Here is a 24,435-nt window from a genome sequence, read left to right on the forward strand (position 1 = left end):
CGCTTTAGATAAAAGCGTCTGCTAAATGGCATATATTATTATATTATTACCGGTACCCCCTGTATATAGCCTCCACATTGACTCTGTAGTTTACAGATTCACCTGTGGGTAATTTACAGATTCACCTGTGGGTAATTTACAGAATCACCTGTGGGTAGTTTACAGAATCACCTGTGGGTAATTTACAGATTCACCTGTGGGTAGTTTACAGATTCACCTGTGGGTAGTTTACAGATTCACCTGTGGGTAGTTTACAGATTCACCTGTGGGTAGTTTACAGATTCACCTGTGGGTAGTTTACAGAATCACCTGTGGGTAGTTTACAGAATCACCTGTGGGTAGTTTACAGAATCACCTGTGGGTAGTTTACAGAATCACCTGTGGGTAGTTTACAGAATCACCTGTGGGTAGTTTACAGAATCACCTGTGGGTAGTTTACAGAATCACCTGTGGGTAGTTTACAGAATCACCTGTGGGTAATTTACAGAATCACCTGTGGGTAATTTACAGAATCACCTGTGGGTAATTTACAGAATCACCTGTGGGTAATTTACAGAATCACCTGTGGGTAATTTACAGAATCACCTGTGGGTAATTTACAGAATCACCTGTGGGTAATTTACAGAATCACCTGTGGGTAATTTGGACACCATAACGCTCATACATACCTATGGCCCAAAAGGCGTTTAGTCGGCCGATGGAACTCGATAGAAACGTTGTCATCCATAACCTTGTACCAAACGGTTTGTTGCATTGTAACGTATAGCCATGCTGTAGTAGACTACAATACTAATTGTTTTGGAGATGTTTTAGGCCGCCGCTCCCAGGTTTGTCCACGAGATGGCGCTGCACCCCACTGTTGTAGAGTTCTCCAGTGGTTCTGTCTCCTCAGGTATGGTTCCGCCCATTCCATTGACGGCTCCAGTCGCGCCAAGTTGCTCAACACGCTGCGGTTGAGTTCTTCTACAGTCCCATGACTCTTTCAACGACTCCTGTTGTAACTTCATTCAGGATTTGATTGTTTTTAGAACATTTTATTAAAGGCAATTTTTCCATCATTGAAAAGTACCGTCGCAGATCCAGGGAACCTTGGAAATGTGGATGTTGTGATCGAAGGAATGGCGGTCTGTTAGGAATGTTCATAACTTTAATATTAGATAGGGGGTTTTTGAGTAACATCAACCTGGATTTGAAAACGGGACGACAAAAGATGCTGTGTTGTTTGTTTGTTACTGCTTGTGTCGGGCTGATTTCGGGAAGTCTAACGAGCTGTGATGAAGTGCGCAAAGTTTTTCAGCTGCGGCAGATTGGACCGGTGAAATCCCTACCCGAGAGACCGAGAGAAGGTAGGCCTACGGTAGTTGTATACATTATAAATGGATCAGAATATCTGCACGTTTCTTCACCATTTCTATATCAGGGTTACCAAAGTAATTCAATCATACAGGACTGGGGTTGTTGAACCATGGCACACTGCCGTAGCCTGTATTCTGTAGATCTATGGCACGCTGCCGTAGCCTGTATTCTGTAGATCGGCTAAGGGCTGAATCCAGGCACCTCTGGGGTATATAACCAATATACCACGGCTAAGGGCTGTATCCAGGCACCTCTGGGGTATATAACTAATATACCACGGCTAAGGGCTGTGTCCAGGCACCTCTGGGATATGGGGTATATAACCAATATATCACGGCTAAGGGCTGTGTCCAGGCACCTCTGGGGTATGGGGTATATAACCAATATACCACGGCTAAGGGCTGTATCCAGGCACCTCTGGGGTATATAACCAATATACCACGGCTACGGGCTGTGTCCAGGCACCTCTGGGGTATGGGGTATATAACCAATATACCACGGCTAAGGGCTGTGTCCAGGCACCTCGGGTATATAACCAATATACCACGGATAAGGGCTGTATCCAGGCACCTCTGGGTTATGGGGTATATAACCAATATACCACGGCTAAGGGCTGTATCCAGGCACCTCTGGGGTATGGGGTATATAACCAATATACCACGGCTAAGGGCTGTGTCCAGGCACCTCTGGGGTATGGGGTATATAACCAATATACCACGGCTAAGGGCTGTGTCCAGGCACCTCTGGGGTATATAACCAATATACCACGGCTAAGGGCTGTATCCAGGCACCTCTGGGGTATATAACCAATATATCACGGCTAAGGGCTGTGTCCAGGCACCTCTGGGGTATGGGGTATATAACCAATATACCACGGCTAAGGGCTGTATCCAGGCACCTCTGGGGTATATAACCAATATACCACGGCTAAGGGCTGTGTCCAGGCACCTCTGGGGTATATAGCCAATATACCACGGCTAAGGGCTGTGTCCAGGCACCTCTGGGGTATATAACCAATATACCACGGCTAAGGGCTGTGTCCAGGCACCTCTGGGGTATATAACCAATATACCACGGCTAAGGGCTGTGTACAGGCACCTCTGGGGTATATAACCAATATACCACGGCTAAGGGCTGTGTCCAGGCACCTCTGGGGTATATAACCAATATACCACGGCTAAGGGCTGTATCCAGGCACCTCTGGGGTATATAACCAATATACCACGGCTAAGGGCTGTATCCAGGCACCTCTGGGGTATATAACCAATATACCACGGCTAAGGGCTGTGTCCAGGCACCTCTGGGGTATATAACCAATATACCACGGCTAAGGGCTGTGTCCAGGCACCTCTGGGGTATATAACCAATATACCACGGCTAAGGGCTGTATCCAGGCACCTCTGGGGTATATAACCAATATACCACGGCTAAGGGCTGTGTCCAGGCACCTCTGGGGTATATAACCAATATACCACGGCTACGGGCTGTATCCAGGCACCTCTGGGGTATATAACCAATATACCACAGCTAAAGGCTGTGTCCAGGCACCTCTGGGGTATGGGGTATATAACCAACATACCACGGCTAAGGGCTGTGTCCAGGCACCTCTGGGGTATATAACCAATATACCACAGTTAAAGGCTGTGTCCAGAGGCACTGCGTTGTACATAAGAACAGCCCTTAGCCGTGGTATATTGGCCATATACCACATACCCCTTGGGCCTTGGTGCTTAAATAAACCCTGTGGGCCTAGGCTGCTATATCTGCGATTTCTTTTTGCCTGTTTAGGCTGATTTGTCAGAGTAATGTGAAAGGTACAGGTGGTTATCAAGATGAGGTTTACCAAGGGAATCTTACTGCTTTTAGACTGTCAAAACGGGGCTGGGGTCATGGGGTCATAGTGTTGCAGCACTTAACAGATATAAAATATTTGTTGTAATTATTTCTGCATTAGTATAATGTTTCCTTTTTCGTGGTGTCCTAAATATTATAAAGGAGAGGAGAAAAGGATGAAACAACCAGCTATCGGAGGCCAGAGACTAGGAGTCTATGTCTAGGTACCCATGGGCTTCAGTATTCTATCTACAGGGCCTCAGGGTTCTCTCTCTCTCCAGGGTTCTCTCTTTCTCCAGGGTTCTCTCTCTCTCTCTCCGGGGTCCTCTCTCTCTCCGGGGTCCTCCTCTCTCTCTCGGGGTCCTCTCTCTCTCTCTCCGGGGTCCCTCTCTCTCTCTCCGGGGTCCCTCTCTCTCTCCGGGGTCCTCTCTCTCTCTCCGGGGTCCCTCTCTCTCTCTCCGGGGTCCTCTCTCTCTCTCTCCGGGGTCTCTCTCTCTCCGGGGTCCTCTCTCTCTCTCCGGGGTCTCTCTCTCTCTCCGGGGTCCTCTCTCTCTCTCTCCGGGGTCCTCTCTCTCTCTCTCCGGGGTCCTCTCTCTCTCTCCGGGGTCCTCTCTCTCCTCTCTCCGGGGTCCTCTCTCTCTCTCTCCGGGGTCCTCTCTCTCTCTCTCTCTCTCTCTCTCCGGGGTCCTCTCTCTCTCTCTCTCTCTCTCCGGGGTCCTCTCTCTCTCTCTCTCTCTCTCTCTCTCTCTCTCTCTCTCTCTCTCTCTCTCTCTCTCGGGGGTCCTCTCTCCGGGGTCTCTGGATGGACCATCAGATCCCATACCTTTGTATACACATCATTCGTCATGTTTTGGACAATGCACTTGACTGGAGAACATTTACAGAAGTCATTAGCCGAAAGATAATATTCATCTGTGTTGACACAGCTGCCTGCCCAACACTGGACTCCGGGAGCAGAGCACACTGAGGCACTTTGTCCAGCTCTGGTTCGTGGTTATACTACGTCTGAAATGGCATCCTTTTCCCCTCTGTCCGGGCTCTTTGACCAGCTCTGGTTCGTGGTTATACTACGTCTGAAATGGCATCCTTTTCCCCTCTGTCCGGGCTCTTTGTCCAGCTCTGGTTCGTGGTTATACTACGTCTGAAATGGCATCCTTTTCCTCTCTGTCCGGGCTCTTTGACCAGCGTCTAGTGGGCCATTTCAGACACAGCCATGTTTTGGTTGTGTTCCAGGATAAAGGACGCTTGTTGTTGTTTTTGGAGGTTCTAATGATCACATGACATCTAGAGGTCCGGTGGTACAGAACAACAGTACTGTTGGAGGTTCTAATGATCACATGACATCTAGAGGTTCAGTACTGTTGGAGGTTCTAATGATCACATGACATCTAGAGGTTCGGTACTGTTGGAGGTTCTAATGATCACATGACATCTAGAGGTTCAGTACTGTTGGAGGTTCTAATGATCACATGACATCTAGAGGTTCAGTACTGTTGGAGGTTCTAATGATCACATGACATCTAGAGGTTCGGTACTGTTGGAGGTTCTAATGATCACATGACATCTAGAGGTTCAGTACTGTTGGAGGTTCTAATGATCACATGACATCTAGAGGTTCGGTACTGTTGGAGGTTCTAATGATCACATGACATCTAGAGGTCCGGTGGTACAGAACAACAGTACTGTTGGAGGTTCTAATGATCACATGACAGGTTCTAGAGGTTCTAATGATCACATGACATCTAGAGTACTGTTGGAGGTTCTAATGATCACATGACATCTAGAGGTTCAGTACTGTTGGAGGTTCTAATGATCACATGACATCTAGAGGTTCAGTGGTACAGAACAACAGTACTGTTGGAGGTTCTAATGATCACATGACATCTAGAGGTTCGGTACTGTTGGAGGTTCTAATGATCACATGACATCTAGAGGTTCAGTACTGTTGGAGGTTCTAATGATCACATGACATCTAGAAGTTCAGTACTGTTGGAGGTTCTAATGATCACATGACATCTAGAGGTTCAGTACTGTTGGAGGTTCTAATGATCACATGACATCTAGAGGTTCAGTACTGTTGGAGGTTCTAATGATCACATGACATCTAGAGGTTCAGTGGTACAGAACAACAGTACTGTTGGAGGTTCTAATGATCACATGACATCTAGAGGTTCAGTACTGTTGGAGGTTCTAATGATCACATGACATCTAGAGGTTCAGTACTGTTGGAGGTTCTAATGATCACATGACATCTAGAGGTTCAGTGGTACAGAACAACAGTACTGTTGGAGGTTCTAATGATCACATGACATCTAGAGGTTCGGTACTGTTGGAGGTTCTAATGATCACATGACATCTAGAGGTTCAGTACTGTTGGAGGTTCTAATGATCACATGACATCTAGAGGTTCAGTACTGTTAGAGGTTCTAATGATCACATGACATCTAGAGTACTGTTCTGTGGCTGTGTGTGCTGCTCGTTCAGGGATAAACATCTTATTTAGTTTAAAGTTAACAGGACCGATTCATTACCTAGTTCAACTCGATACATACAGAGGGTTCTCACTTGTTTAAAGATGTGTCTGAGATTCATCACCTAGTTCAACTCAAACAAAGATGATGTGTCTGAATTTGATTATTTTTGATGGATTGTTTTGGTGTCTGACAATCTTGGTTGTGCTTCCATAGCCAGAGGGCCACGGGTGTTGTCTTGGTTGTGCTTCCATAGCCAGAGGGCCACGGGTGTTGTCTTGGTTGTGCTTCCATAGCCAGAGGGCCACGGGTGTTTGTCTTGGTTGTGCTTCCATAGCCAGAGGGCCACGGGTGTTTGTCTTGGTTGTGCTTCCATAGCCAGAGGGCCACGGGTGTTGTCTTGGTTGTGCTTCCATAGCCAGAGGGCCACGGGTGTTGTCTTGGTTGTGCTTCCATAGCCAGAGGGCCACGGGTGTTGTCTTGGTTGTGCTTCCATAGCCAGAGGGCCACGGGTGTTGTCTTGGTTGTGCTTCCATAGCCAGAGGGCCACGGGTGTTGTCTTGGTTGTGCTTCCATAGCCAGAGGCCACGGGTGTTGTTTTGGTGGCCTCCGCACTCCACCTTGAATATCTAACTAGGGGAAACACTGCCTCCGGTGTTCTGTGACTAATTCTGAAACTATGAAGGTAGAAATATCTCTCTTGATTCATCTCCCAGATATAGTAGCGTCGCATGGTTTGTTTCCTTAGCATCACTATCCAGGAGGCCATCATTATACCATGCCAGCTGAACTGTTTTATAGGTGTTTCTGAACGTGGTTCTGTTCTACTGGATCACCAGCTCACTGAGTGAACGTGGTTCTGTTCTACTGTGGTTCTGTTCTACTGGATCACCAGCTCCTCTATACCACCCACCTGGTAGTGTGGTGGATGGGACTACCAGTTCTCTGTAACCTAGAGGGCAACCAGTGGGTCCATCTCCTCTATACCACCCACCTGGTAGTGTGGTGGATGGGACTACCAGCTCTCTGTAACCTAGAGGGCAACCAGTGGGTCCATCTCCTCTATACCACCCACCTGGTAGTGTGGTGGATGGGACTACCAGCTCTCTGTAACCTAGAGGGCAACCAGTGGGTCCATCTCCTCTATACCACCCACCTGGTAGTGTGGTGGATGGGACTACCAGCTCTCTGTAACCTAGAGGGCAACCAGTGGGTCCATCTCCTCTATACCACCCACCTGGTAGTGTGGTGGATGGGACTACCAGCTCTCTGTAACCTAGAGGGCAACCAGTGGGTCCATCTCCTCTATACCACCCACCTGGTAGTGTGGTGGATGGGACTACCAGCTCTCTGTAACCTAGAGGGCAACCAGTGGGTCCATCTCCTCTATACCACCCACCTGGTAGTGTGGTGGATGGGACTACCAGCTCTCTGTAACCTAGAGGACAACCAGTGGGTCCATCTCCTCTATACCACCCACCTGGTAGTGTGGTGGATGGGACTACCAGCTCTCTGTAACCTAGAGGACAACCAGTGGGTCCATCTCCTTTGTACCATGTTTCTTGTAGGATGACAATGTCTGTATTACCGACCTGAAGTCCAGGTTCCTGCTCTTTAGGTCAAAGGCAGATGACCTCAGATGACCTCAGGCCTTGGATATTATTTTTCTCTGACTGGTCAGATTCTCCTCCTCACTACCACTGTGAAGAGACCGACTGGTCAGATCCACGACCCTCCTCACTACCACTGAAGAGACCGACTGGTCAGATTCTCCTCCTCACTACCACTGTGAAGAGACCGACTGGTCAGATCCACGACCCTCCTCACTACCACTGAAGAGACCGACTGGTCAGATTCTCCTCCTCACTATCACTGTGAAGAGACCGACTGGACAGATCCACGACCCTCCTCACTACCACTGTGAAGAGACAGACTGGTCAGATTCTCCTCCTCACTATCACTGTGAAGAGACAGACTGGTCAGATCCACGACCCTCCTCACTACCACTGTGAAGAGACAGGCTGGTTTAATTGCGCATCTACTCAGCTACTTCCTCGTGCTATACTTCCTCGTGCTATACTTCCTCGTGCTATACTTCCCCGTGCTATACTTCCCCGTGCTATACTTCCTCGTGCTATACTTCCCTGTGCTATACTTCCTCGTGCTATACTTCCTCGTGCTATACTTCCTCGTGCTATACTTCCTCGTGCTATACTTCCTCGTGCTATACTTCCCCGTGCTATACTTCCTCGTGCTATACTTCCCCGTGCTATACTTCCCCGTGCTATACTTCCTCGTGCTATACTTCCTCGTGCTATACTTCTGCCAGGTAAAACTACTTTACAGTTAACATTCAATTGGGAAGGTTTTGGGGAAAGTATTTTTGATTTGTCTTTTTAAACCAATAGTGGCTGACCAGGGGTGGGATGATGTTGTGTTAGGTTTGTCTTTTTAAACCAATAGTAGCTGACCAGGGGTGGGATGATGTTGTGTTAGGTTTGTCTTTTTAAACCAATAGTAGCTGACCAGGGGTGGGATGATGTTGTTAGGTTTGTTTTAACCAATAGTGGCTGACCAGGGGTGGGATGATGTTGTTAGGTTTGTCTTAACCAATAGTGGCTGACCAGGGGTGGGATGATGTTGTGCTGGGTTTGTCTTAACCAATAGTGGCTGACCAGGGGTGGGATGATGTTGTGTTGCGTTTGTCTTAACCAATAGTGGCTGACCAGGGGTGGGATGATGTTGTGTTAGGTTTGTCTTAACCAATAGTGGCTGACCAGGGGTGGGATGATGTTGTGTTAGGTTTGTCTTAACCAATAGTGGCTGACCAGGGGTGGGATGATGTTGTGTTGGGTTTGTCTTAACCAATAGTGGCTGACCAGGGGTGGGATGATGTTGTGTTGGGTTTGTCTTAACCAATAGTGGCTGACCAGGGGTGGGATGATGTTGTGTTAGGTTTGTCTTAACCAATAGTGGCTGACCAGGGGTGGGATGATGTTGTGTTGGGTTTGTCTTAACCAATAGTGGCTGACCAGGGGTGGGATGATGTTGTGTTGGGTTTGTCTTAACCAATAGTGGCTGACCAGGGGTGGGATGATGTTGTGTTGGTTGGATAGTAGCTGGGAGATTGTGGTGTCTGATTCTGGTGAGATTTGTTAATGACGGTTTGTGGGGGAACATGTACTTTCAGAATAGTTTTGTGAGCTACTCATAGGTGGGCTGGTAGCTGGTAGCTAACCCTTAACCCCTAACCCTAACCTTAACCCCTAACCCTAGCCTGCTGGAGACCCCTGGTGTATGGTAAAACCTTTCAGAATAGCTTGGCTAGCTACTCATAGGTGGGCTGCTAGCTACGGGTAACTCACCTGTTGGTGACCCCTGCTCTAAACAATATTGGTGATGTGAAAAGGGATTTTTAGTCCATGGAACAGACCTCGGGGGTGAATCAGTCTTATCACCAATGAAAGGAGATGCTGTGTTTGAAAACCATTTGTAATATGAGACCCTTGACTCGTATTGACTCGTGGAAATGGCCTGACTCATCTGGAGCTCACCTTAAACTACACGTGTATATAGACTATAGATCCAACCAGAGCCTTTCACCTTAAACTACATGTATATAGACTATAGATCCAACCAGAGCCTTTCACCTTAAACTACATGTGTATATAGACTATAGATCCAACCAGAGCCCTCAGCGCGTTGGACCGAGTCCAATTTCTGTTGTCTCTGAGTGGAAAGATAAAATCAGGCCTCTGAGGATCATGTAGTCTTATCTAGATGAGAAGGAATGTGTTAACGTGTGCCATCTCCTCCTCTGAGTGACTAACCCGCTCTGACAACACACAGTACAGGTTGTCTGATAGAATGGAGGGAAGAGCTCTGACAACACACAGTACAGGTTGTCTGATAGAATGGAGGGAAGAGCTCTAACAACACACAGTACAGGTTGTCTGATAGAATGGAGGGAAGAGCTCTAACACCACACAGTACAGGTTGTCTGATAGAATGGAGGGAAGAGCTCTAACACAGTACAGGTTGTCTGATAGAATGGAGGGAAGAGCTCTAACAACACACAGTACAGGTTGTCTGATAGAATGGAGGGAAGAGCTCTAACAACACACAGTACAGGTTGTCTGATAGAATGGAGGGAAGAGCTCTAACAACACACAGTACAGGTTGTCTGATAGAATGGAGGGAAGAGCTCTAACAACACACAGTACAGGTTGTCTGATAGAATGGAGGGAAGAGCTCTAACACCACACAGTACAGGTTGTCTGATAGAATGGAGGGAAGAGCTCTAACAACACACAGTACAGGTTGTCTGATAGAATGGAGGGAAGAGCTCTGACAACACACAGTACAGGTTGTCTGATAGAATGGAGGGAAGAGCTCTGACAACACACAGTACAGGTTGTCTGATAGAATGGAGGGAAGAGCTCTAACACAGTACAGGTTGTCTGATAGAATGGAGGGAAGAGCTCTAACACAGTACAGGTTGTCTGATAGAATGGAGAGAAGAGCTCTAACACAGTACAGGTTGTCTGATAGAATGGAGAGAAGAGCTCTAACACAGTACAGGTTGTCTGATAGAATGGAGGGAAGAGCTCTAACAACACACAGTACAGGTTGTCTGATAGAATGGAGGGAAGAGCTCTAACAACACCCAGTACAGGTTGTCTGATAGAATGGAGGGAAGAGCTCTAACAACACACAGTACAGGTTGTCTGATAGAATGGAGGGAAGAGCTCTAACAACACCCAGTACAGGTTGTCTGATAGAATGGAGGGAAGAGCTCTAACACCACACAGTACAGGTTGTCTGATAGAATGGAGGGAAGAGCTCTGACAACACACAGTACAGGTTGTCTGATAGAATGGAGGGAAGAGCTCTAACAACACACAGTACAGGTTGTCTGATAGAATGGAGGGAAGAGCTCTGACAACACACAGTACAGGTTGTCTGATAGAATGGAGGGAAGAGCTCTGACAACACACAGTACAGGTTGTCTGATAGAATGGAGGGAAGAGCTCTAACACCACACAGTACAGGTTGTCTGATAGAATGGAGGGAAGAGCTCTAACAACACACAGTACAGGTTGTCTGATAGAATGGAGGGAAGAGCTCTAACACAGTACAGGTTGTCTGATAGAATGGAGGGAAGAGCTCTAACACCACACAGTACAGGTTGTCTGATAGAATGGAGGGAAGAGCTCTAACACAGTACAGGTTGTCTGATAGAATGGAGGGAAGAGCTCTGACAACACACAGTACAGGTTGTCTGATAGAATGGAGGGAAGAGCTCTAACACAGTACAGGTTGTCTGATAGAATGGAGGGAAGAGCTCTAACAACACACAGTACAGGTTGTCTGATAGAATGGAGGGAAGAGCTCTAACACCACACAGTACAGGTTGTCTGATAGAATGGAGGGAAGAGCTCTAACACCACACAGTACAGGTTGTCTGATAGAATGGAGGGAAGAGCTCTAACACAGTACAGGTTGTCTGATAGAATGGAGGGAAGAGCTCTAAACACAGTACAGGTTGTCTGATAGAATGGAGGGAAGAGCTCTAACAACACACAGTACAGGTTGTCTGATAGAATGGAGGGAAGAGCTCTAACACAGTACAGGTTGTCTGATAGAATGGAGGGAAGAGCTCTAACACCACACAGTACAGGTTGTCTGATAGAATGGAGGGAAGAGCTCTAACAACACCCAGTACAGGTTGTCTGATAGAATGGAGGGAAGAGCTCTGACAACACAGTACAGGTTGTCTGATAGAATGGAGGGAAGAGCTCTAACACAGTACAGGTTGTCTGATAGAATGGAGGGAAGAGCTCTAACACAGTACAGGTTGTCTGATAGAATGGAGGGAAGAGCTCTAACACAGTACAGGTTGTCTGATAGAATGGAGGGAAGAGCTCTAACACACAGTACAGGTTGTCTGATAGAATGGAGGAAGAGCTCTAACACCACACAGTACAGGTTGTCTGATAGAATGGAGGGAAGAGCTCTAACACAGTACAGGTTGTCTGATAGAATGGAGGGAAGAGCTCTGACAACACACAGTACAGGTTGTCTGATAGAATGGAGGGAAGAGCTCTAACACAGTACAGGTTGTCTGATAGAATGGAGGGAAGAGCTCTAACAACACACAGTACAGGTTGTCTGATAGAATGGAGGGAAGAGCTCTAACAACACACAGTACAGGTTGTCTGATAGAATGGAGGGAAGAGCTCTAACAACACAGTACAGGTTGTCTGATAGAATGGAGGGAAGAGCTCTAACACAGTACAGGTTGTCTGATAGAATGGAGGGAAGAGCTCTAACACAGTACAGGTTGTCTGATAGAATGGAGGGAAGAGCTCTAACAACACACAGTACAGGTTGTCTGATAGAATGGAGGGAAGAGCTCTAACAACACACAGTACAGGTTGTCTGATAGAATGGAGGGAAGAGCTCTAACACAGTACAGGTTGTCTGATAGAATGGAGGAAGAGCTCTAACACAGTACAGGTTGTCTGATAGAATGGAGGGAAGAGCTCTAACACAGTACAGGTTGTCTGATAGAATGGAGGGAAGAGCTCTAACAAACACAGTACAGGTTGTCTGATAGAATGGAGGGAAGAGCTCTAACACCACACAGTACAGGTTGTCTGATAGAATGGAGGGAAGAGCTCTAACAACACACAGTACAGGTTGTCTGATAGAATGGAGGGAAGAGCTCTAACACAGTACAGGTTGTCTGATAGAATGGAGGGAAGAGCTCTAACACAGTACAGGTTGTCTGATAGAATGGAGGGAAGAGCTCTAACACAGTACAGGTTGTCTGATAGAATGGAGGGAAGAGCTCTGACAACACACAGTACAGGTTGTCTGATAGAATGGAGGGAAGAGCTCTAACACAGTACAGGTTGTCTGATAGAATGGAGGGAAGAGCTCTAACAACACACAGTACAGGTTGTCTGATAGAATGGAGGGAAGAGCTCTAACACCACACAGTACAGGTTGTCTGATAGAATGGAGGGAAGAGCTCTAACACCACACAGTACAGGTTGTCTGATAGAATGGAGGGAAGAGCTCTAACACAGTACAGGTTGTCTGATAGAATGGAGGGAAGAGCTCTAACAACACCCAGTACAGGTTGTCTGATAGAATGGAGGGAAGAGCTCTAACAACACACAGTACAGGTTGTCTGATAGAATGGAGGGAAGAGCTCTAACACAGTACAGGTTGTCTGATAGAATGGAGGGAAGAGCTCTAACACCACACAGTACAGGTTGTCTGATAGAATGGAGGGAAGAGCTCTAACAACACCCAGTACAGGTTGTCTGATAGAATGGAGGAAGAGCTCTAACAAACACAGTACAGGTTGTCTGATAGAATGGAGGGAAGAGCTCTAACACAGTACAGGTTGTCTGATAGAATGGAGGGAAGAGCTCTAACACAGTACAGGTTGTCTGATAGAATGGAGGGAAGAGCTCTAACACAGTACAGGTTGTCTGATAGAATGGAGGGAAGAGCTCTAACAACACAGTACAGGTTGTCTGATAGAATGGAGGGAAGAGCTCTAACACAGCTCTGATAGAATGGAGGGAAGAACAACACACAGTACAGGTTGTCTGATAGAATGGAGGGAAGAGCTCTAACAACACACAGTACAGGTTGTCTGATAGAATGGAGGGAAGAGCTCTAACACAGTACAGGTTGTCTGATAGAATGGAGGAAGAGCTCTAACAACACACAGTACAGGTTGTCTGATAGAATGGAGGGAAGAGCTCTAAACACAGTACAGGTTGTCTGATAGAATGGAGGGAAGAGCTCTAACAACACACAGTACAGGTTGTCTGATAGAATGGAGGGAAGAGCTCTAACACAGTACAGGTTGTCTGATAGAATGGAGGGAAGAGCTCTAACACAGTACAGGTTGTCTGATAGAATGGAGGGAAGAGCTCTGACAACACACAGTACAGGTTGTCTGATAGAATGGAAGGAAGAGCTCTAACAACACACAGTACAGGTTGTCTGATAGAATGGAGGGAAGAGCTAACAAACACAGTACAGGTTGTCTGATAGAATGGAGGGAAGAGCTCTAACACAGTACAGGTTGTCTGATAGAATGGAGGGAAGAGCTCTAACACAGTACAGGTTGTCTGATAGAATGGAGGGAAGAGCTCTAACACAGTACAGGTTGTCTGATAGAATGGAGGGAGGTTGTCTGATAGAATGGAGGGAAGAGCTCTAACACCACACAGTACAGGTTGTCTGATAGAATGGAGGGAAGAGCTCTAACACAGTACAGGTTGTCTGATAGAATGGAGGGAAGAGCTCTGACAACACACAGTACAGGTTGTCTGATAGAATGGAGGGAAGAGCTCTAACACAGTACAGGTTGTCTGATAGAATGGAGGGAAGAGCTCTAACAACACACAGTACAGGTTGTCTGATAGAATGGAGGGAAGAGCTCTAACACCACACAGTACAGGTTGTCTGATAGAATGGAGGGAAGAGCTCTAACACCACACAGTACAGGTTGTCTGATAGAATGGAGGGAAGAGCTCTAACACAGTACAGGTTGTCTGATAGAATGGAGGGAAGAGCTCTAACAACACCCAGTACAGGTTGTCTGATAGAATGGAGGGAAGAGCTCTAACAACACACAGTACAGGTTGTCTGATAGAATGGAGGGAAGAGCTCTAACACAGTACAGGTTGTCTGATAGAATGGAGGGAAGAGCTCTAACACCACACAGTAACACCACACAGGTTGTCTGATAGAATGGAGGGAAGAGCTCTAACAACACCCAGTACAGGTTGTCTGATAGAATGGAGGAAGAGCTCTAACAACACACAGTACAGGTTGTCTGATAGAATGGAGGGAAGAGCTCTAACAACACACAGTACAGGTTGTCTGATAGAATGGAGGGAAGAGCTCTAACACAGTACAGGTTGTCTGATAGAATGGAGGGAAGAGCTCTAACACAGTACAGGTTGTCTGATAGAATGGAGGGAAGAGCTCTAACACAGTACAGGTTGTCTGATAGAATGGAGGGAAGAGCTCTAACAACACACAGTACAGGTTGTCTGATAGAATGGAGGGAAGAGCTCTAACAACACACAGTACAGGTTGTCTGATAGAATGGAGGGAAGAGCTCTAACACAGTACAGGTTGTCTGATAGAATGGAGGGAAGAGCTCTAACACAGTACAGGTTGTCTGATAGAATGGAGGGAAGCTCTAACAGTTGTCTGATAGAATGGAGGGAAGAGCTCTAACACAGTACAGGTTGTCTGATAGAATGGAGGGAAGAGCTCTAACACAGTACAGGTTGTCTGATAGAATGGAGGGAAGAGCTCTAACACCACACAGTACAGGTTGTCTGATAGAATGGAGGGAAGAGCTCTAACACAGTACAGGTTGTCTGATAGAATGGAGGGAAGAGCTCTGACAACACACAGTACAGGTTGTCTGATAGAATGGAGGGAAGAGCTCTAACACAGTACAGGTTGTCTGATAGAATGGAGGGAAGAGCTCTAACAACACACAGTACAGGTTGTCTGATAGAATGGAGGGAAGAGCTCTAACACCACACAGTACAGGTTGTCTGATAGAATGGAGGGAAGAGCTCTAACACCACACAGTACAGGTTGTCTGATAGAATGGAGGGAAGAGCTCTAACACAGTACAGGTTGTCTGATAGAATGGAGGGAAGAGCTCTAACAACACCCAGTACAGGTTGTCTGATAGAATGGAGGGAAGAGCTCTAACAACACACAGTACAGGTTGTCTGATAGAATGGAGGGAAGAGCTCTAACAACACACAGTACAGGTTGTCTGATAGAATGGAGGGAAGAGCTCTAACACAGTACAGGTTGTCTGATAGAATGGAGGGAAGAGCTCTAACACAGTACAGGTTGTCTGATAGAATGGAGGGAAGAGCTCTAACACAGTACAGGTTGTCTGATAGAATGGAGGGAAGAGCTCTAACACAGTACAGGTTGTCTGATAGAATGGAGGGAAGAGCTCTAACACCACACAGTACAGGTTGTCTGATAGAATGGAGGGAAGAGCTCTAACACAGTACAGGTTGTCTGATAGAATGGAGGGAAGAGCTCTGACAACACACAGTACAGGTTGTCTGATAGAATGGAGGGAAGAGCTCTGACAACACACAGTACAGGTTGTCTGATAGAATGGAGGGAAGAGCTCTAACAACACACAGTACAGGTTGTCTGATAGAATGGAGGGAAGAGCTCTAACACCACACAGTACAGGTTGTCTGATAGAATGGAGGGAAGAGCTCTAACACCACACAGTACAGGTTGTCTGATAGAATGGAGGGAAGAGCTCTAACACAGTACAGGTTGTCTGATAGAATGGAGGGAAGAGCTCTAACAACACCCAGTACAGGTTGTCTGATAGAATGGAGGGAAGAGCTCTAACAACACACAGTACAGGTTGTCTGATAGAATGGAGGGAAGAGCTCTAACACAGTACAGGTTGTCTGATAGAATGGAGGGAAGAGCTCTAACAACACCCAGTACAGGTTGTCTGATAGAATGGAGGGAAGAGCTCTAACAACACACAGTACAGGTTGTCTGATAGAATGGAGGGAAGAGCTCTAACAACACACAGTACAGGTTGTCTGATAGAATGGAGGGAAGAGCTCTAACACAGTACAGGTTGTCTGATAGAATGGAGGGAAGAGCTCTAACACAGTACAGGTTGTCTGATAGAATGGAGGGAAGAGCTCTAACACAGTACAGGTTGTCTGATAGAATGGAGGGAAGAGCTCTAACAACACACAGTACAGGTTGTCTGATAGAATGGAGGGAAGAGCTCTAACAACACACAGTACAGGTTGTCTGATAGAATGGAGGGAAGAGCTGCCAAAGACACTGTTTCAGCACGTCTGTCTGAAAACCCTTTTTTAGAGTAAAAACAACAAGTTGTTTTGATTTGTCCCTTGTGTGTGTGTGTGTGTGTTTCCAAGGCGAGCCGGTAGCTTTGCCACACGTAGGGGCAAATGTATGGACATCACTTGTCGAGGTGATAACGGCAAGACTCATGATTGCTTTCACACAAATCTGCCTTCTGCCCCTGAGCTTGTTGCAACACGTAGACCGTCTGTGTGGACGTGGTGAGGATGTAGTCCTGTCTCATCTAGGAGGCTCGATAGAAGAGCCCACTACGAGCCTCAAGACAGTGGTGAGGATGTAGTCCTGTATCATCTAGGAGGCTCAGACAGTGGTGAGGATGTAGTCCTGTATCATCTAGGAGGCTCAGACAGTGGTGAGGATGTAGTCCTGTATCATCTAGGAGCCTCAGACAGTGGTGAGGATGTAGTCCTGTCTCATCTAGGAGGCTCGATAGAAGAGCCCACTACGAGCCTCAGACAGTGGTGCTACTGACCGCTAAGTGATGCTATGCTGTCTGTGTCTTGACGGAGATCAATTTATTCATGTGACATCTCTCCTATGTGATTGTCTGTAGGGCTCGGTGTCTTGGACGATCATGTCACATGACCAAGATTTTAACCTTTTCATTTTTTTTTAAGCCTTTTCCAAAAAAATGAAAGCACTTGTCTGAGGATGTTTACTGGACCATGTGACATGAAGTGGACCGTTTGATGAAAACGTTTTAAATACAGGTTCAAATCCAAGTCATGTGACATAGGGCCCTAGTGATGTGGCTTCATGTTGACAGCTTTCTGGCAGGTTTTTACTGCCACGCGGTGGCTGTCTGGCTAATTTTAATGCCACGTGGCGCCTGTCTGGCTAATTTTACTGCCACGCGGTGGCTGTCTGGCAGGTTTTTAATGCCACGCGGTGGCTGTCTGGCAGGTTTTTACTGCCACGTGGCGGCTGTCTGGCAGGCTTTTACTGCCACGCGGTGGCTGTCTGGCAGGTTTTTACTGCCACGCGGTGGCTGTCTGGCAGGTTTTTACTGCCACGCGGTGGCTGTCTGGCAGGTTTTTACTGCCACGCGGTGGCTGTCTGGCAGGTTTTTACTGACACGTGCCGGCTGTCTGGCAGTAATCGGCCCAGTGGGTTAAGGAGGGGGAAATAAATAGTGAATGACATTCATCTCTAGCTCCTCTCCTATGTATGTCAGCAGTAGAAAGACCTGAGGAGGAAACAGCATCTCTCATGTTAAAGCATAGCACTGTCTGGCTGAGCAATGCCACTTTAGTCATACTCATCCATTCAGAATGGATGTAAACAATGTTTCAGAACCCCCCCTCTCTCTATGATCACAATGGAAGACCTAATGTTCCAGAACCCCCCCTCTCTCTCTCTAAGATCACAATGGAAGACCCAATGTTTCAGAACCCCCCCTCTCTCTCTCTAAGATCACAATGGAAGACCTAATGTTCCAGAACCCCCCCTCTCTCTCTCTATGATCACAATGGAAGACCTACTGTTCCAGAACCCTCTCTCTCTCTCTATGATCACAATGGAAGACCTACTGTTCCAGAACCCTCTCTCTCTCTCTATGATCACAATGGAAGACCTAATGTTCCAGAACCCTCTCTCTCTAAGATCACAATGGAAGACCTAATGTTCCAGAACCCTCTCTCTCTCTCTATGATCACAATGGAAGACCTAATGTTCCAGAACCTCTCTCTCTCTATGATCACAATGGAAGACCTAATGTTCCAGAACCCTCTCTCTCTCTAAGATCACAATGGAAGACCTAATGTTCCAGAACCCTCTCTCTCTCTCTATGATCACAATGGAAGACCTAATGTTCCAGAACCCTCTCTCTCTCTAAGATCACAATGGAAGACCTAATGTTCCAGAACCCTCTCTCTCTCTATGATCACAATGGAAGACCTAATGTTCCAGAACCCTCTCTCTCTCTATGATCACAATGGAAGACCTAATGTTCCAGAACCCTCTCTCTCTAAGATCACAATGGAAGACCTAATGTTCCAGAACCCTCTCTCTCTCTCTATGATCACAATGGAAGACCTAATGTTCCAGAACCCTCTCTCTCTATGATCACAATGGAAGACCTAATGTTCCAGAACCCTCTCTCTCTCTCTATGATCACAATGGAAGACCTAATGTTCCAGAACCCTCTCTCTCTCTCTATGATCACAATGGAAGACCTAATGTTCCAGAACCCTCTCTCTCTCTAAGATCACAATGGAAGACCTAATGTTCCAGAACCCTCTCTCTCTCTCTATGATCACAATGGAAGACCTAATGTTCCAGAACCCTCTCTCTCTCTAAGATCACAATGGAAGACCTAATGTTCCAGAACCCTCTCTCTCTCTCTATGATCACAATGGAAGACCTAATGTTCCAGAACCCCCCCTCTCTCTCCCTAAGATCACAATGGAAGACCTAATGTTCCAGAACCCTCTCTCTCTCTCTATGATCACAATGGAAGACCTAATGTTCCAGAACCCCCTCTCTCCCTAAGATCACAATGGAAGACCTAATGTTCCAGAACCCTCTCTCTCTCTCTATGATCACAATGGAAGACCTAATGTTCCAGAACCCTCTCTCTCTAAGATCACAATGGAAGACCTAATGTTCCAGAACCCTCTCTCTCTCTCTATGATCACAATGGAAGACCTAATGTTCCAGAACCCCCTCTCTCCCTAAGATCACAATGGAAGACCTAATGTTCCAGAACCCTCTCTCTCTCTCTATGATCACAATGGAAGACCTAATGTTCCAGAACCCTCTCTCTCTCTATGATCACAATGGAAGACCTAATGTTCCAGAACCACCCCTCTCTCTCTATGATCACAATGGAAGACCTAATGTTCCAGAACCCCCCCTCTCTCTCCCTAAGATCACAATGGAAGACCTAATGTTCCAGAACCCCTCTCTCTCTCTATGATCACAATGGAAGACCTAATGTTCCAGAACCCCCTCTCTCTCTCTATGATCACAATGGAAGACCTAATGTTCCAGAACCCTCTCTCTCTAAGATCACAATGGAAGACCTAATGTTCCAGAACCCTCTCTCTCTCTCTATGATCACAATGGAAGACCTAATGTTCCAGAACCTCTCTCTCTCCCTAAGATCACAATGGAAGACCTAATGTTCCAGAACCCCTCTCTCTCCCTAAGATCACAATGGAAGACCTAATGTTCCAGAACCCCTCTCTCTCTCCCTAAGATCACAATGGAAGACCTAATGTTCCAGAACCTCTCTCTCTCTCTAAGATCACAATGGAAGACCTAATGTTCCAGAACCCCTCTCTCTCCCTAAGATCACAATGGAAGACCTAATGTTCCAGAACCCTCTCTCTCTCTCCCTAAGATCACAATGGAAGACCTAATGTTCCAGAACTCTCTCTCTCTCCCTAAGATCACAATGGAAGACCTAATGTTCCAGAACCCCCTCTCTCTCTATGATCACAATGGAAGACCTAATGTTCCAGAACCCCCCTCTCTCCCTAAGATCACAATGGAAGACCTAATGTTCCAGAACCCCTCTCTCTCTCTCCCTAAGATCACAATGGAAGACCTAATGTTCCAGAACCCCCTCTCTCTATGATCACAATGGAAGACCTAATGTTCCAGAACCCCTCTCTCTCTCCTAAGATCACAATGGAAGACCTAATGTTCCAGAACCCCCCCCCTCTCTCTCTCTCTCTCTATGATCACAATGGAAGACCTAATGTTCCAGAACCCTCTCTCTCTATGATCACAATGGAAGACCTAATGTTCCAGAACCCCTCTCTCTCTCTATGATCACAACGGAAGACCTAATGTTCCAGAACTCTCTCTCTCTAAGATCACAATGGAAGACCTAATGTTCCAGAACCCCTCTCTCTCTATGATCACAATGGAAGACCTAATGTTCCAGAACCTCTCTCTCTCTATGATCACAATGGAAGACCTAATGTTCCAGAACCCTCTCTCTCTATGATCACAATGGAAGACCTAATGTTCCAGAACCCTCTCTCTCTCTCTATGATCACAATGGAAGACCTAATGTTCCAGAACCCTCTCTCTCTATGATCACAATGGAAGACCTAATGTTCCAGAACCCCTCTCTCTCTATGATCACAATGGAAGACCTAATGTTCCAGAACCCCTCTCTCTCTATGATCACAATGGAAGACCTAATGTTCCAGAACCCCTCTCTCTCTATGATCACAATGGAAGACCTAATGTTCCAGAACCCTCTCTCTCTCTCTATGATCACAATGGAAGACCTAATGTTCCAGAACTCTCTCTCTATGATCACAATGGAAGACCTAATGTTCCAGAACCTCTCTCTCTATGATCACAATGGAAGACCTAATGTTCCAGAACCCTCTCTCTCTCTCTATGATCACAATGGAAGACCTAATGTTCCAGAACCCTCTCTCTCTAAGATCACAATGGAAGACCTAATGTTCCAGAACCCTCTCTCTCTCTCTATGATCACAATGGAAGACCTAATGTTCCAGAACCCCTCTCTCCCTAAGATCACAATGGAAGACCTAATGTTCCAGAACCCTCTCTCTCTCTCTCTATGATCACAATGGAAGACCTAATGTTCCAGAACCCTCTCTCTCTCTATGATCACAATGGAAGACCTAATGTTCCAGAACCCCCTCTCTCTCTATGATCACAATGGAAGACCTAATGTTCCAGAACCCCCCCTCTCTCTCCCTAAGATCACAATGGAAGACCTAATGTTCCAGAACCCTCTCTCTCTCTCTCTATGATCACAATGGAAGACCTAATGTTCCAGAACCCCTCTCTCTCTATGATCACAATGGAAGACCTAATGTTCCAGAACCCTCTCTCTCTCTATGATCACAATGGAAGACTAATGTTCCAGAACCCCTCTCTCTCTCTATGATCACAATGGAAGACCTAATGTTCCAGAACCCCTCTCTCTAAGATCACAATGGAAGACCTAATGTTCCAGAACCCCCTCTCTCTCTATGATCACAATGGAAGACCTAATGTTCCAGAACCCCCTCTCTCCCTAAGATCACAATGGAAGACCTAATGTTCCAGAACTCTCTCTCTCTATGATCACAATGGAAGACCTAATGTTCCAGAACCCTCTCTCTCTATGATCACAATGGAAGACCTAATGTTCCAGAACCCTCTCTCTCTCTCTATGATCACAATGGAAGACCTAATGTTCCAGAACCCTCTCTCTCTAAGATCACAATGGAAGACCTAATGTTCCAGAACCCTCTCTCTCTCTCTATGATCACAATGGAAGACCTAATGTTCCAGAACCCCCTCTCTCCCTAAGATCACAATGGAAGACCTAATGTTCCAGAACCCTCTCTCTCTCTCTCTATGATCACAATGGAAGACCTAATGTTCCAGAACCCTCTCTCTCTCTATGATCACAATGGAAGACCTAATGTTCCAGAACCACCCCTCTCTCTCTATGATCACAATGGAAGACCTAATGTTCCAGAACCCCCCCTCTCTCTCCCTAAGATCACAATGGAAGACCTAATGTTCCAGAACCCTCTCTCTCTCTCTCTATGATCACAATGGAAGACCTAATGTTCCAGAACCCCCTCTCTCTCTCTATGATCACAATGGAAGACCTAATGTTCCAGAACCCTCTCTCTCTCTATGATCACAATGGAAGACCTAATGTTCCAGAACCCCCTCTCTCTCTCTATGATCACAATGGAAGACCTAATGTTCCAGAACCCTCTCTCTCTCTCTCCCTAAGATCACAATGGAAGACCTAATGTTCCAGAACCCTCTCTCTCTCCCTAAGATCACAATGGAAGACCTAATGTTCCAGAACCCTCTCTCTCTCTCTCCCTAAGATCACAATGGAAGACCTAATGTTCCAGAACCCTCTCTCTCTCTCTCTCTCCCTAAGATCACAATGGAAGACCTAATGTTCCAGAACCCTCTCTCTCTCCCTAAGATCACAATGGAAGACCTAATGTTCCAGAACCCTCTCTCTCTCTCTCCCTAAGATCACAATGGAAGACCTAATGTTCCAGAACCCTCTCTCTCTCTCTCCCTAAGATCACAATGGAAGACCTAATGTTCCAGAACCCCCCCTCTCTCTCTATGATCACAATGGAAGACCTAATGTTCCAGAACCCCCCCTCTCTCCCTAAGATCACAATGGAAGACCTAATGTTCCAGAACCCTCTCTCTCTCTCTCCCTAAGATCACAATGGAAGACCTAATGTTCCAGAACCTCCCCTCTCTCTCTATGATCACAATGGAAGACCTAATGTTCCAGAACCCTCTCTCTCTCTCCCTAAGATCACAATGGAAGACCTAATGTTCCAGAACCCCCCCCCTCTCTCTCTCTCTCTCTCTCTATGATCACAACGGAAGACCTAATGTTCCAGAACCCTCTCTCTCTATGATCACAATGGAAGACCTAATGTTCCAGAACCCTCTCTCTCTCTCTATGATCACAACGGAAGACCTAATGTTCCAGAACCCTCTCTCTCTCTAAGATCACAATGGAAGACCTAATGTTCCAGAACCCTCTCTCTCTCTATGATCACAATGGAAGACCTAATGTTCCAGAACCCTCTCTCTCTCTATGATCACAATGGAAGACCTAATGTTCCAGAACCCTCTCTCTCTATGATCACAATGGAATACCTAATGTTTCAGAACCCTCTCTCTCTCTCTATGATCACAATGGAAGACCTAATGTTCCAGAACCCTCTCTCTCTCTATGATCACAATGGAAGACCTAATGTTCCAGAACCCCCTCTCTCTCTATGATCACAATGGAAGACCTAATGTTCCAGAACCCCCTCTCTCTCTATGATCACAACGGAAGACCTAATGTTCCAGAACCCCCTCTCTCTCTATGACCACAATGGAAGACCTAATGTTCCAGAACCCTCTCTCTCTCTCTCTCTATGATCACAATGGAAGACCTAATGTTCCAGAACCCTCTCTCTCTCTATGATCACAATGGAAGACCTAATGTTCCAGAACCCTCTCTCTCTATGATCACAATGGAAGACCTAATGTTCCAGAACCCTCTCTCTCTCTCTCTCTCTCTCTCTCTATGATCACAATGGAAGACCTAATGTTCCAGAACCCTCTCTCTCTCTATGATCACAATGGAAGACCTAATGTTCCAGAACCCTCTCTCTATGATCACAATGGAAGACCTAATGTTCCAGAAACCCCCCTCTCTCTCTATGATCACAATGGAAGACCTAATGTTCCAGAACCCCTCTCTCTCTATGATCACAATGGAAGACCTAATGTTCCAGAACCCTCTCTCTCTCTATGATCACAATGGAAGACCTAATGTTCCAGAACCCTCTCTCTCTCTATGATCACAATGGAAGACCTAATGTTCCAGAACCCTCTTTCTCTATGATCACAATGGAAGACCTAATGTTCCAGAACCCTCTCTCTCTTGGAAGACCTGTTCATGTAATGAGGCAAAACAACGGAGTAACAGTCATTTATTCCACTCCAGGTTCGGACCTCCAGGTGTGCCAGTCCAGGAACCTGACATGCTGTTCTAAGAAGATGGAGGAGAGGTATCAGGTGGCGGCCCGGCGGGATGTTCAGAACCTCCTCCAGACCTCCTCCGCCAGCCTCAAGTTCCTCATCTCCAGGAACGTAGCAGCCTTCCAAGGTGAGTGCAGGGAGGGAGACAGGGAGACTGGGGTGGGAGGAGTGCAGCAAAGCAGGGGAGCCATGTGTTGAGTGAGGGACTTTGTCTGCCGGGGCCCACAGCAAACAGAGCTTGGTCTGTCCTCCCCCTCGGATCTAGAGATTAGGCTCAGTGGTTCAGTGACTAGTCTGGTTCAGTGACTAGTCTGGTTCAGTGACTAGT

The 24,435-nt window shown here is 46.6% G+C and overlaps 1 pseudogene; it reads left to right on the forward strand.

Annotated features, from left to right (window-relative positions):
- Positions 1 to 926: 926 nt before the first annotated feature.
- LOC124021180 overlaps positions 927 to 24,435 on the forward strand; it is a 66,441-nt pseudogene continuing 42,932 nt past the window's right edge.

Source organism: Oncorhynchus gorbuscha, unplaced genomic scaffold (genome assembly GCF_021184085.1).
Source record: "Oncorhynchus gorbuscha isolate QuinsamMale2020 ecotype Even-year unplaced genomic scaffold, OgorEven_v1.0 Un_scaffold_1078, whole genome shotgun sequence".
Taxonomy (NCBI): Eukaryota; Metazoa; Chordata; class Actinopteri; order Salmoniformes; family Salmonidae; genus Oncorhynchus; species Oncorhynchus gorbuscha.